The sequence below is a fragment of the Seriola aureovittata genome, chromosome 24 (genome assembly GCF_021018895.1).
Source record: "Seriola aureovittata isolate HTS-2021-v1 ecotype China chromosome 24, ASM2101889v1, whole genome shotgun sequence".
NCBI lineage: Eukaryota > Metazoa > Chordata > Actinopteri > Carangiformes > Carangidae > Seriola > Seriola aureovittata.
This window is the reverse complement of record NC_079387.1, coordinates 8,400,396-8,413,635: the sequence shown is the minus strand read 5'-3', so window position 1 is coordinate 8,413,635 and position 13,240 is coordinate 8,400,396. Positions and strand designations below refer to the sequence as shown.

The following is a 13,240-nucleotide window of genomic DNA, read 5'->3' as shown; positions in this document are numbered from 1 at the left end:
AAAGAGCTACTTAATGAATCCATGACCCATATTACGTTCATTTCAATTGGTCTTTATGGTTCACTGACATTGAAGACTGTATTGCGAAATTGTCAGCATCTTCACAGTCATGTGATTTTCGAGTGCTCTGTGGTGTAAGTATGAATAAGAGTGCTGAAGTGCACGTGGGTGTGTTCATGTGTGCATATCTGCCAGTTATGTCCCCGGGGACCTGCTGTGCTGGGCCACTGATGCAAGCAGTTTTGGTTGGTGAAGGCCTGCTGGGAGGCGTTGACTCAGTTCCAACAGCATGTTCTGCTCCACCAACTGGACAATGAGGGACAACAATGCAGTTGTACTCTTGAAATTAGTTTTTTGGAAAAAAAAATTTTTTTAAATCTGTATTTCAGCTTGAACTGTGCCCACAGATACTGTATGTTCTCTGTGATTTTTAAAGTGAATGCAGCACTTGAGCATCCGGTTTGAACAGCGTGAAGCTGATTGTCCAGGCACTGGTGCCCATACATCCCACGTACTACTTTTGTGATCCACCATCAGCTTGACAGTTGTGTTTTTAGTGAATTATCTTGACAATTATTGGATGGAAGGCCATGAAATTTTGCATAGAAACTCATGGTGTACAGGGGGGCGGAGTCTAAAGTCTAAGACATTAAAGGTTCGCAGAGGATGAAGCTAAACTAAAACATGATACTTCTGTATTATTTTAGGCCTACATGCACAAAACAGTGCAAGAATAATAAAGAATCTGCACCACTTACGAGGGCGTCATCAAAAAAGTCAGTGCTGTCCCACACAGCTACAGTGAACTGTCAGTAGCAGATGCTTCAACAAAGTACAGACATCCACTTTAATGATGACTTTGAGCACAGACAAGACAGAAACTGAAAGTCTGCTCACTAATTCATCTGTTTGTGTTGACAGGACATCAACCTGATATATGCAGACAGCTGCTAGCCAGCGTTAGCTTCCCGACAGGGACAGACTGAATGAAGACAGACTGAATCCCACACGCTGCTCACTCGACTTCCACGGCTTCATATCTAGTAGCCAGAGATAAGATGTCCTCAACTAATAGACAGATCAGTGTGCAGTCTTTTTTCAGTCTTCCCCTCTCATAGATGGGATCTTTAGTTGCTCCAGAATAGCCAGACTCCACTAGCGACCCCACGTCACGACAGTCCTGTTCACTGCATCAGGTCCACGTAGACTCTAACCATTCATGACACGGTTTACAGGCCTGTTGTGACTCAAGGTGCCTCATAAAGCAGCTATCATCTGCGTTACTCTTCAACTTAAAATAACCCTTTTGTGCATGTTGTAATAAATCACAGAGATGTCGTGCAAGCAAGGAGCCACTGCCTACACACAGATGTACATGTTTACTGAGGAAATGCGCAAATGTAAAGATCAATCTTGGGATTTTGAGAACCAACATTGGATCATTCAAATTAAAATCTTCTTTTTAATTTTATTTTTTGTCCAGCCCTACGAGCCATTCTTTTTCACCTGCCATGGAGGCTGGAGTGCTTAAAGGAGCTTCTAGCTCAACTCCGGTTCAATTTAAAATTATGACAGAATAGGAAGCACCACTACCTACACTACCCTTCTGCCCGGAGGAGAAATATTTCGGTTGCTTTTAATAATTTTCAGTCACTGCAGGATCTCCTCTTGGCTTCATTTGGCTCACAATCAAATCTTTATTGTCCATTTGGGAAAATCTGGCATTGAGCGCGAACAGAACAATACATACTCACAATGTACAAATTATAGAGAAATACATGCTGCATTCATTGTTCATTCAGCGTAACCAGGGGCTGCAGTGTATTCCAGCATGCACTGGGAAACCCCAGGACACACTGCCAGTCTCAACACCACACAAAGACAGACAGAGATAAACATTATTCACACATTTAGGCAATGTAGATTAGTCGAACTCATCTGCATTTCTTTGGATTATGTGGGAGAAACACCTGGAGGAAACCTCGGTGGCAGTGCGAGCTACTGTCCCTCCTGTGGGAACTATTTACAGTGGGAAATTGTGAGACCACAGAAGTGGAGGCACCGGGTGGGAAGCTGATCTGTTACAGCTAAGCAGGTCTGCAGTGTTGAGAAACTGGGACAACCTGAGGGGAATTGTCCTTAATTTACACCACAGTGGATAATCACGGTGGACGATGACGCTCTGCATCTCCCTGAGATATGTTTTGCAAAGACATCAGTAGATTTCTTTACCCGTGCAGCTCAGACAGGAACAACTACAGTCCAGTGTTTGTGGCCCTCCTTCACTCTTTTATTTTGTTCTCCCTTGGAAGTGCAGCTCAGTGTTTGAACAAACATAATCATCACAAAAGCTGAGTCAACCTGACATATGTCCAAATAACACATGGCGGATTCATGTGTGATGGTGCATAGGTAATGATGACGCTGCTGCAAAAGAGAATATTCAGGACATATTTCCCTCTGTATTGTTGATTTCTTTTTATACTTTTTTGAGAGCTTGTTTTGCTCTTTCATCTCTCAGAGAGGAAAAATAAAGCCAACTTCTAATCAGCGTGAAAATAAACTAAACATCTATCTACCTATCTCCCTATCTATCCATGTGTTAACCCAATTTTCCACATCTAACGGCCAGACTATGATCCACTGAGGCCAGATGAATTCGTCTTCCTCCTCCTCATGTTGCTCATCCTCCTCGTCTTGCTTTTCAGAAAAGCATGACAGACCCCATGTGTATTACCAAATTACCCAGTGGGTCTTGATTAAGAAGAAATGGCTTTTATGCCTGCTCGGCCCGGCTGGGATGACAAACGCATCACGCATTGTCAGCCCCTGCAAAACACACACGTACATGCGGACGCACATATCCCAGCTGACCATTCAACTCCCATATGTTCCGTGACCAAGAAGTACTGTACTGGGAGTACTGCAGGCCTCAGCGGGCTGTCAAATGCTATCCCAAGGGTTAGCCTCACATCTTCAGTCCCGCTTTCAAAATAAATGTGCTGTAAAATAATTCATCATTTACTAAAAGTAATCGACAGGACTTTAGGACTCGTTTGCCTGAAGTGATTCCATCAGAAAACACAAATGCCTACAATTATTTAACAATAAAATGCACCTACTAGTCAGTATGTTTGGTCAAAATTAAATTAAAGTGATAGTTCATAGTTCATGATAGTCAGTGTATTTACCTGCCACAGATTCTGGTTCGGTGCTCTCTCAGTTAGGAGAAGCACCGGCACAGAAGCTGAATGATGTGCTACTGTTTAGGGGACCGTCCACAAAAACATGATGTAGCCATCAAATCCCATCAAAAAAGTCCAATATCAGTTGAAGTGCACGCTATATTTAGAATATTGTCATCGCTTTATCTTCGCACGACATCAAACGTCAAACAGCCCTGTGCTTGTGCGTAGGAAAACAATGGCTCAACGGTTGAGAAAATGAAGTTCCAAAGGAAAGGGGCTTCATATCTTTGTGTCAACCCTCCAATGGGAAAATTTCTGCCACATAAACTAACTTCTGTCTGCCTCCTTGGAATAGATATTGAAATATTAAAAAATATAAAATTCACCTGGATTAGTCCAGTGGGCTTCAGCCTCTGTACATGATCCCCTTTTAGTCATAGCTATTGGTCATACAGTTCAAGCCAGTTATGGATCCCTGGGAGTGTAGTCTGCAACGCACTATAATCCACCACTCCATACTCTCCTACAGCCCATGTCATCCACAGTGATCACACATCAGGTCATGCATGACCAAAGGTAATGCTTCTGGATAAATACAGATTTCAGTCAACACACAATAATGATTAACTGACTGTACTGACACTAAAGGGGGGAAAAAAACCCAACTGTTCTTATCTAACAAGCTTAAACAAATTCCCTCAAACAGATTTCATTATAAGGATGAAACGAGAGCTAGTTAGACTTTCATTCATATGGAAAAACATTGTTCCTTATAGAGCTGCAGAACTTGAGGGATTAAATTTTACGATGAAAGAAAAATACAACTAATCATGAAAGGTAAAACAAACTATGGTGCTATTATTGCAAAGAAGGCTGAAAAAATATATATAAAATGAGCCTACCAGTACCTCTTGAGCTCACTAATGAACTAATCTGAATGAATTAAATCTCATTTGTTTAGTCGGTACTAAAACAAGAGAGGGAAAATGACAAGTTGTGGTGACCACATGTAAGCTAAGCTAGCCGTCTGCTGGCTGTAGCTTCATGTTTAAGGTACGGACGTGAAAATGGTATCAATGTTCCCATCTAACCCTTAGCTAGAAGCAAGCAAGCTAAGCTAATAAGCAAACTGTTCCTTTAAACAACGGTGTAATCCTTGGGCAATACTGTGTGAATCCCTGTTGACGTGAGAAGGCTGCAGACAGGAGATAATATAGTCACAACAACCATAGGACTCCCTAGAACATGGACCAGATCCCTCACCGGCTTCCCACCACTGAGCACTGCCAATTGTGTTCAGCTGGGCCAAACGGGATGCAACTTTGCCAGCAATGCAACCCAGACCTGCCACTGACATTTCAATCAGTTCTTCCTTGACTCACTTAAGTTCAGTTCATGTTGAGCTCAGGCTGCCGAGTTAAAAATGTGTTCATTTTTTTGTCGACTTTACCTCGTTAAGGTGCAACATTATGCAGCTGCTGCAGGCCTGTAGTCATCAGTTAGTGCTGTAATTATAGCCAAGTTTGCCATAATAGAACTCATGTAAATATGAGCTGACAACGGGAATATTTGTGTCAGCCCTCTAGTGTCAGCCCCCTAGTGGTAATCACAAGTAGGCCATGCAGCCCTTTTTTGTAGGCTCCCAAAACTCCCTTTTGGCATTATAGATTGATTGAAGCGTGTCAACACAAGAGCAAACTTGGCAGTGAGTTGGTTTCCTTCTCTCTTCAAAGTCTTTAAAGGGAAGAGATCATTACTGGTTGATTACAAAATGAAATACAATAAGTAGAGGAGTCCAATAACTGATGTGGGCATTCAAATTAAACAAGTGGACGCTTCCAAAGAGCAAGAACATGCTATGCTATGTATATTTTATTTACCTCTAATTTGAATATAACATTAAACAACATGTAATCGGCATGGTGCTAAAGTTGAGTTGTCATAAGTGTCACAGGTCTGCACAGTGGCACCTAATCTTTATGGATGTGACTGCAGCAGCACCACTTGGGAAGAAACCTCTCTTTGCTGTCTGTTCCAGCACTTCTCAGCCGCCATGGCGCTGCACCACACGTTGGCAAAACAACAAATTCCCTAGGCACGCACACACACACGCACACACACGCACATACACAAATAGTTGATTACAGAAATGTTGAAATGTCAAAACTGTTGAGGAGCGCCAGAAAACACAAACAGAGCTGAAGGACTTGACTGATTTAGATAAGAAGCTCTCTAAACCAAGTTTTAATGATCCAATAAATTTGTTAGATAATGGATTTATTTACTTAACATTTCAGCAAAATGTCAGGGCACACTTCAGCTCGCACCATTTCACAAAGGTTCATCTCACAACGCTTGAGAACCACAAGACAATTAAATAGAGATACAGAGGTGGAAAAAGCAGGTGGACAGGTTTTGTTTTTCCATTCACACAATGCATTTGAAGACTTACTGAAATGTAGATGCCTCTGTAGTTAATGATTTGTAAGCATGTGGGAATGGTATTTTATATCATCATGCCTGTAAATAGGACGGACAAAAACTCCTGTAGTCCAGTGCAACACCATGACCTCAGTCATAAACATGTAATATGTAAACAAAAACACAACATTACAAACTTGAATTTATGGCAGAGTGGTAGTGAATCGCAATAGACTGTGCAGGTGTGCATAATAAAGTGGTACCACAATCATAAGAAAATTAAGCTTAATTAAATTGAGCCCAAATAGAAGTGGTGTAATTGTGAAATATGTGAAAGTAATAAAGGATATTTCAACAGTTACAATATTGTTTATCTATAATTAAAATAAACAGAATGCTATTAATGAATCAGTGGAACATATTGTATAGTTTATAGAAAGGAAGCTGTTGGTAAGTAGGTTGTGATACTGGAAAAACAAAAGCTCTCGCGCTTTTGAGACGGGCCCTAACTTCATTCTTCAGCAGTTTCCAGGCTTCAGTATCAGATCCTGAGGTAAAAATAACACCTATGAACATCAGTTAAAATCTGCCTCACACTGCACAACAACAGATGAGATCAAAACTGATGAAAAGGTGGATGAACCTGGCAGAACGTCGGAATATTGAACCTTATAAGGAAACTATCAGGCTACACCTCAGTGTTTTCAGTCTATATCTTCTTTGTTTACATTAAGGCAAATCTGCATCATGGAAAATCATGCTGCTTTGGCTATTCCTGCTCACGGTGTAACCATGGAAACGGACAACAATCACCTGGATTACTCTGATACTGCAGAAAAAGGCAGAATCACTTTTTTCATTGATTTTCTGAATAGATTCATGGACATTTATTGTTGCTCGACACTTACATCCAATCCCCACAAGGTATAAAAACTTAATCCATATGACTTGTTAAAGAAAAAAACAAATCAACAACCTCAATTTAAGATTAACAGCCAGAGATTAAAGTGTCTCAATTTTAGAGTGAGTGTTCATTAGCATTGAAAGTTGTGAGTAAAGTAAAAAAATAAGGAAAACGAATAGAACTAGTAATGTTTTTCCTCTCTGCCATTTTCACTTGGCTTCAGTCTAATGCCACAAAATGTAGTTTTTTGGTTCATCCCACTGGGATTAAACTCAACCAATGAGACTATTTCTGCCTCTAAGAAATGTTTAAATATCTGCATATGGTGAACAGCTGCCATCTGGTTCTACAAAGCAGGAAGCAGCACGAGCTAAAAATTATTTGCAAATGCTATTTGACCCACATCTGTACATTTCAGCAGTTCCTCACTCCAAGGACAAGCTGCAGCGAGCCATCTGCACCGCTGAGAGCGACTGCAGCTGCAAACACCCGACTACCGGGGAACTGTTGCCCTTCAAACACAGGTGAACTCTACTGCCCAGCACGAGCTGTATCATTTCACAGCCTCACATGTGGCAGATACAATAGATCTGGCAGTAGAAGCAGTGAAGCTAACTATAATCCTGAAAACACACGGGATGTGAAAACTGCCTAGTTTGATTAATTCACTGCTACTCAGCAGAGAGAAACCAGGAGAGAGGTTGTGAAAGAGGCACTCTATTGTCTGTAAAAAAGTGTATTTCCCCCAAACTGGAAACAAGGTGCGTACACAACCCTGACAAATCAGCAACTCAAAGTGGTGGCTATGGCTATCTTGTTCGCAAACGATTGCTTATTTACACATCCGGCAGATACAGAGCAACATTATCATTCATTTGGAATCACATGTCTGGCCTTGAGATGACTGTCAGTCCAATATTCCCTCTAGTTTAACTCTATTTACTCTCCTGTTAAGGGACATTTCTGGCTCTTCAGTTGCTAAATGCTTCATTTTGTTGTTTGTTGTGGCTAATGTGTCTGTCTGCTGTTTGGTGCTGAGCAGGTAGTGTACGGCTGGCGCTTGAAAACCAAAGACTGAAGCTAAATAGTAAAGCTGCTGACCCCGACAGCTGTCAATGAGATGAAACTTGCTACACAGCTCTGAGCTACAGATCCAGATGGTAACACTCTGTAGCTTGCACGTTGTTTTTACATTTTCATTTGGTACATTGCTATTATTGTTTTAAGTAGAAAACAAAGCAGTTACACTTTCCCTTCTCATTTGCATTGATCTGCTGCCTTTGAACAGGGATGTTCAATATCCAGCTGCAGCTACACTCGGCTCCTAGCTGTGGATCCTGTGTATCTACTTGAATGCATTTAAGGCAGAATATTATTGTCTCACATTTGCTCAGCAAATTTCCCTGTATAAAGCAATATTATTTAAATTGAAGAGTGCGGCTTCACCGGGTGACCCTCCAGGGTGTGTTTTATTACACACATGTCATAGGAATACTCATCTTGTTCATTTCATTGGACACAGATAAAGGATAACATCAGGTGTTTCCAAGGATTTGGTGAAAAAAAAAAGAAAAAAAAGAAGCTCATATATTCCTTTTATGAACGCATAGTCATGTAAGTCTTAATGAAAATACTTTCCCATCAGACAGATATTGACCTGCTGTGTAGGTGTGAGTACAATGCCTGTGTGTTTGTGGTTTGAGTATGTAGGTGTGTGGGGGACTGAGCGAGCACATACTGTACTGTACCAGATTGCATTCAGCTCCCTGAATCAAATATAATAGATCTGGGAAAGGAAGGTATTTCTCTTCCCTAGGAGGTTTAATGAGAACCAGGCAGAGGGAAAGGTCTCACTGCTTATGAATGGCCACCAGGCAATCTCACAGCAAAACAGGGGATGGGGCAGGGGATGCTCGTTAAACACAACCACGCACATTTATGCACGCAATAAATTATCTCTTAATTCAATTTCCGTTACTTAAATAACAATGAAATAATCGCAACAACCTCTTATACCTGCTAACACTGGCGTGTCATCCATTTATTGTATTAATTACTCTGTGAAGTGGCTGCATTTTAAGTGAATGTGACTCACATGCCACTACACGGACATTAAAAACTGACTTTTAAGACTTTGTTCACACACTGTTGAAGATTATGGTGCAAATAGATGCAAATGGAAGCTTTTGGCTCAGCTCAAGCTAATCCCAGGATACTGTGTTAAGAATCACAACGGAATCTATTTATAATAATGCTAATAGGGCTTGGACGTCTGCCACGACAGAGGTTAATGCTATAATCTCTTTGAAAGTGGGGGGAGGGGGCAATATTAGTTGCTTTAGTCACAGACACCCAAACCATTTTGTTAAACTGACATAAGATTGTTAAAGGAGGGAAGTCCTCAGTGACTAATATTTGTGAATTTTCCACAAGCAACTTTGTCACTTTAACACGAGGAAACAAAAATTAGACACCCGTCACAGCTGGAGATAATCTCGAGATTTAATTAGACTTTGTGTCCATCAGGTAAACAATGAATTATGCATTATTTTTTGCTCCCCTGGTGCCATCGCAACAGTGGAAGATGCCTCATGCCCAACAAGCAGTTCAGCAGCTTTAGACTCTCAGAAAAGATGCCACATCTGTCTGTGAGGCTTCGTGTCACCTGGGGTGGCAAAAATATGGTTGTGCGAGGTTAATTCAAATCTAATGGAAGATTTCAAATGTCTAAATAAAAACACATTTATAAAACAATCAAATACAATACTGTATTGTTATATGTATTTCCCTTTTATGTAAGTATTTAGGGGAAACCAAATTCAAAAATCAAGTGTCTAATCACAGCTGGAAAACTGCAGAAAAAAAAGTATAGTCTTTTAGTTTTGTCAGAGAAGTATTTCTGTGCCTCATGCTGGTGATAATATTTCTTTGATTACACTAAATTGGAGTTAGCCTTGTGCAAATGGGGATAAAAGTCTGTGCTGTTTTTTATTTATTTAGCTGTTTTAAATCTTCCATTAGGTCGAGTACAATCAGACAGACAACATATCACCAGAGAAGCTTCGAAGACAAAAAACTGCTCTAACAAAATGGCCTTTCTCATTTTCCTCGACTAAATGACTAGGCTTAACTGGAAATACAAACCACACAGGTGCAAGCCGTCAACCCCCCCCTTTCCCTTTCTACATTTTCAAAGTCTATCCAACTCCTCCAAATCCCTGGCTAACCACCGGTTCTTTGGCTGGAGGGGACATGGGAGCCGCAGATGGAAATCGATTAAATGGTTAGAGCTCACAGGGATGGGAAATGTGTCAGCTATGATCCAGCCCAGGTTGGTCTTATTACCGCCTAATGCACTTCACTTTGGTATCAGTCCCCCTCCCTTTAAAGCTCTACATGATTGCTTTGGCCATTCCATTGTGGTTTCTCATTAACCCGGGAACGCTGAGGAATGAAAGGCCAGCTTTTACTGAGCTCCACAACCTCTCTTTGGAGATGAATTAAACATTTTAACAGGACCTAAATTTCTGGTCAAGGCCCCCTGTTTGCCTCCTCAGACGGTGTGTGTGCTTTTCTAAAAAAATAAATAAAAAAATAGCACAGGAAACTGCATTAATTTGCAAGTATTTCTGTCAACATACTTGTGAGCACTTGGCAGGAAGCGCCACAGTTTTCGGCACCAAGGAGGTATAGAGATTCAAATTAACCGGCTAATTTATGCAGTAAGGTGCTCCAAAATATAATGAGATCATCTTATCTGTAAGTACAAGATATTATGAGATCACAATGCCTGTCAACACACAGGCAGACATCACCATGGTAACTTAATGTCCCACATGCAGTGTACCCCGCTGGCAAATGACAATACATGACACGCTGCGGCCACCAATATGAAAAAACGCATCCAGTATTTAAATTGCAGCTTGTCCTCCCCAGTCATTAGAAGTTGGAATTTAATGAAAAGTAGATGGTTTATCCAGAAGACAAAATAATGCTGGCCAAAAACAGACCTTTTTTTTAAATAAAACTTTTCCTAAAGTTTGATTTTAAACACCCGGGAGTGTAAAACGCAGGAAAAACATTAATCCTGAGACATTAAGAACAAACACAAACCGAGAGGGAGAGACATTTGCATCATACAGCTCATAAAAGGTTACTCCGTCCGTGTGTGTGTGTGTGTGTGTGTGTGTGTGTGTGTGTGTGTGTGTGTGTGTGTGTGTGTGTGTGTGTGTGTGTGTGTGTGTGTGTGTGTGTGTGTGTGTGGAGCTTCTGCATCTCCTCCCCCCAGGTGACTGCCAGCTCAGCTAACCTTGCTACCTAAGATGTGAGGAGAAGCATTTGCCAGGACTCTAAACTCCTCTTCATCTAATAAAATGTCACTGGACTTGAAATATTGAGGAGGCTCATCTGAGAATTGTCCTTTCAGCTGGGGAGGTGTCAGCGCTGTGCCAAATGTCAGCTCTGTGAGGATCAAGGAGAAGGGGCCTGCCAGGACCAAGTCAGCCTCAAAGCCACCAAAGATCTGTAAGTGGAAAGAGTGGCTATTTAACTACAGCAGGAAATGCTGTAATGTTGGGTGATCCTTCCTTAAAGCAGCAGCACGCTAAATGTTATGTACGATTAGATCTCAGCGGCCTATAAGGTGGAATTGCAGCGATGCCCTATTTGCACTGGGTGTGAACTCCTCCCTCTGAGCAGGAAGTGGTGAATCAAAATTCAAAAGTGAAATATTGACAATTTATCTCCTGTTTATAACTCATACCAGGCCAAGCTATTATCACCCTACAGAAATCCTGTAGGGTATCGCACCGTGAATGCCCCCCCTCCCCATTTCATTGAATTAAAATTATAACATATATTTGTTTATCTTAAAACCTCCCATATTCTCTAACTGATTTTGATCCAGCTGAGTAGTTAAATGAGGAAAACGATGCCCTGTTAAGAAAATATTATGGCAATTCATTAACTGTTTCTAATGATTTGAAGATTTTGCTTACAATCAGCAAACTGACAATTATCGAAGAGGACCACACACAGATTTTTCAGAGTGAGCCTGCATGTTTTTACATTTTCAATCGCCTTAAATTGTTATTTTGAATGTGCGTTTTCCAGATTGTTGATTGTGTCACTGTTAGAAATTCAAATGCGGAGTACAAACTAAATAAAAGCGCAGTGAGTTTGAAATGCAGAGAGTAGAAACTAAATCAATACGATTATATGCACACCATAAATTACCCGATCATGGGACCACACATGGTCAGGTTAAAGACATATACTATCTATCTAAAGGGAAGAGAGCTCAGACACTTCAGAAGGCTTCTGTACAAAGAAGTAAATGTTAGCATGCTAATTAAACATATAGTTTAGCTGCAACCCTGTCAAACTCAAAATCACTTGACAAAAGTTAGTGCGCTTTACAGGGATGAAATGTTGAAAGCGTTGGGATTCACCCATCACCACTAATTAGAACTAAACACAGAGTATGCCTGAAGCTGATTTAAATAAAAAAATAAAAAAAGTCATTAGTTTTGTAGGTTTTTGACCACAAATTAATGTTTATGACAATTGAAATTTCAACCTGATTGTGGCAATATAGATGAAAAGTTAGGGCATCAGCAAAGCTATTACAGTTCATTCTGGGAGGGGGGGTAGATGAGTGTCTGCACCTAATTTAATGTCACTACATCCAAACTAAAAGTGTGAGCCTTACGATGACGCCAGAGGGAAAGTTACTAAAGTTAGAAGGAATCTTCCCAGGGGAACCTTGGATGTTTTTTTTTTACCGAATTTCTTGCCAAACCATTCGATATTTGTTGAGATATTTCAGTCTGGACCAACCGACTAACACTCCCAGCCCTGATGTGAAGCCACTGTCATGCAAATTCTTGTTACTTGAGGACCTAGCCGACTGGCTAAGTAGCGTTAGCATGCTGTTTTTATCATTTCTGAACTGAAAAGTGTCCCTTCACCCTCCATCTACTCCTGTTCATCTTTTAGTTACATCTGCGATCTCTGTGTTTACTTCAGGCTATGAGGGACAGACGAGAACATAAACCCAGTCTGAACTTTCTTGGCAAATAATGTTAAGACTCCTCAAATCTGATTTCCGCTGGTTTTATGCTTTAATAAAACAAAGGATTCATTTAAATCTTTTATTAAACAAGGGAAATGTAGACTGCTGACGTTTACTGTACAAGGAGATGAGTAAAATTCAATGAGACCAAATGTTGCAGCGTCTACATCCCATCCTCCGCTCTCATGTGTCGCCTCCGGAGTGATTGAATCTGACATGACTCCTGAATTGGATCTATGACATTTTAATATGCGATGCAAAGTGGGTCAAACTTTGACTTGGATTTCAAAAACTCTCATATCTGGACGGCAAATATGGACATGAAGGATGCAGCAATTTACAGTAATTGATAGTAAATAGAGGAGGGGGGGGTAAAGGGGAAGTAAAGGGAGGATCATGAAGGAATGGAGGAAGAAAAGGGAGGGGAGAGAGAAACAGATGGGAAGAGAGAGACAGGAAACAGCTGTAAACCAATGATGTCTGAGCTGCTTTGGTTTCTATTTCTGACACACACCTGGCTTTTATCTGAATCAAAGTCTGTCTCTTTAGTGACACACACACACACACACACACACACACACATTTAGCTCTTGCAGCTCTAATTTGTGTGTAGATTATATAAAGAAAGCCGAATCAGCAAAGTCTTATTGAAGC

At 40.8% G+C, this 13,240-nt stretch overlaps 2 protein-coding genes across 4 annotated transcripts in view; one reads left to right on the top strand and one right to left on the bottom strand.

Annotated features, from left to right (window-relative positions):
- The window catches only part of LOC130165656 (gamma-aminobutyric acid receptor subunit gamma-3-like), a 77,539-nt gene that overhangs the window by 55,790 nt on the left and 8,509 nt on the right, over positions 1-13,240 (bottom strand). The window lies entirely within an intron of this gene.
- cfap221 (cilia and flagella associated protein 221) overlaps positions 1-13,240 on the top strand; it is a 130,185-nt gene that overhangs the window by 112,318 nt on the left and 4,627 nt on the right. For 2 of the 3 annotated variants that reach the window (XR_008826878.1, XR_008826877.1), the window contains exon 26: positions 10,940-11,037. The exons of the other annotated variant lie outside the window; for it this stretch is intronic. The gene's annotated coding sequence lies outside the window, so the exon portion shown is untranslated. The remainder of the gene's footprint in view (positions 1-10,939; positions 11,038-13,240) is intronic. 3 annotated transcript variants of the gene reach the window in all.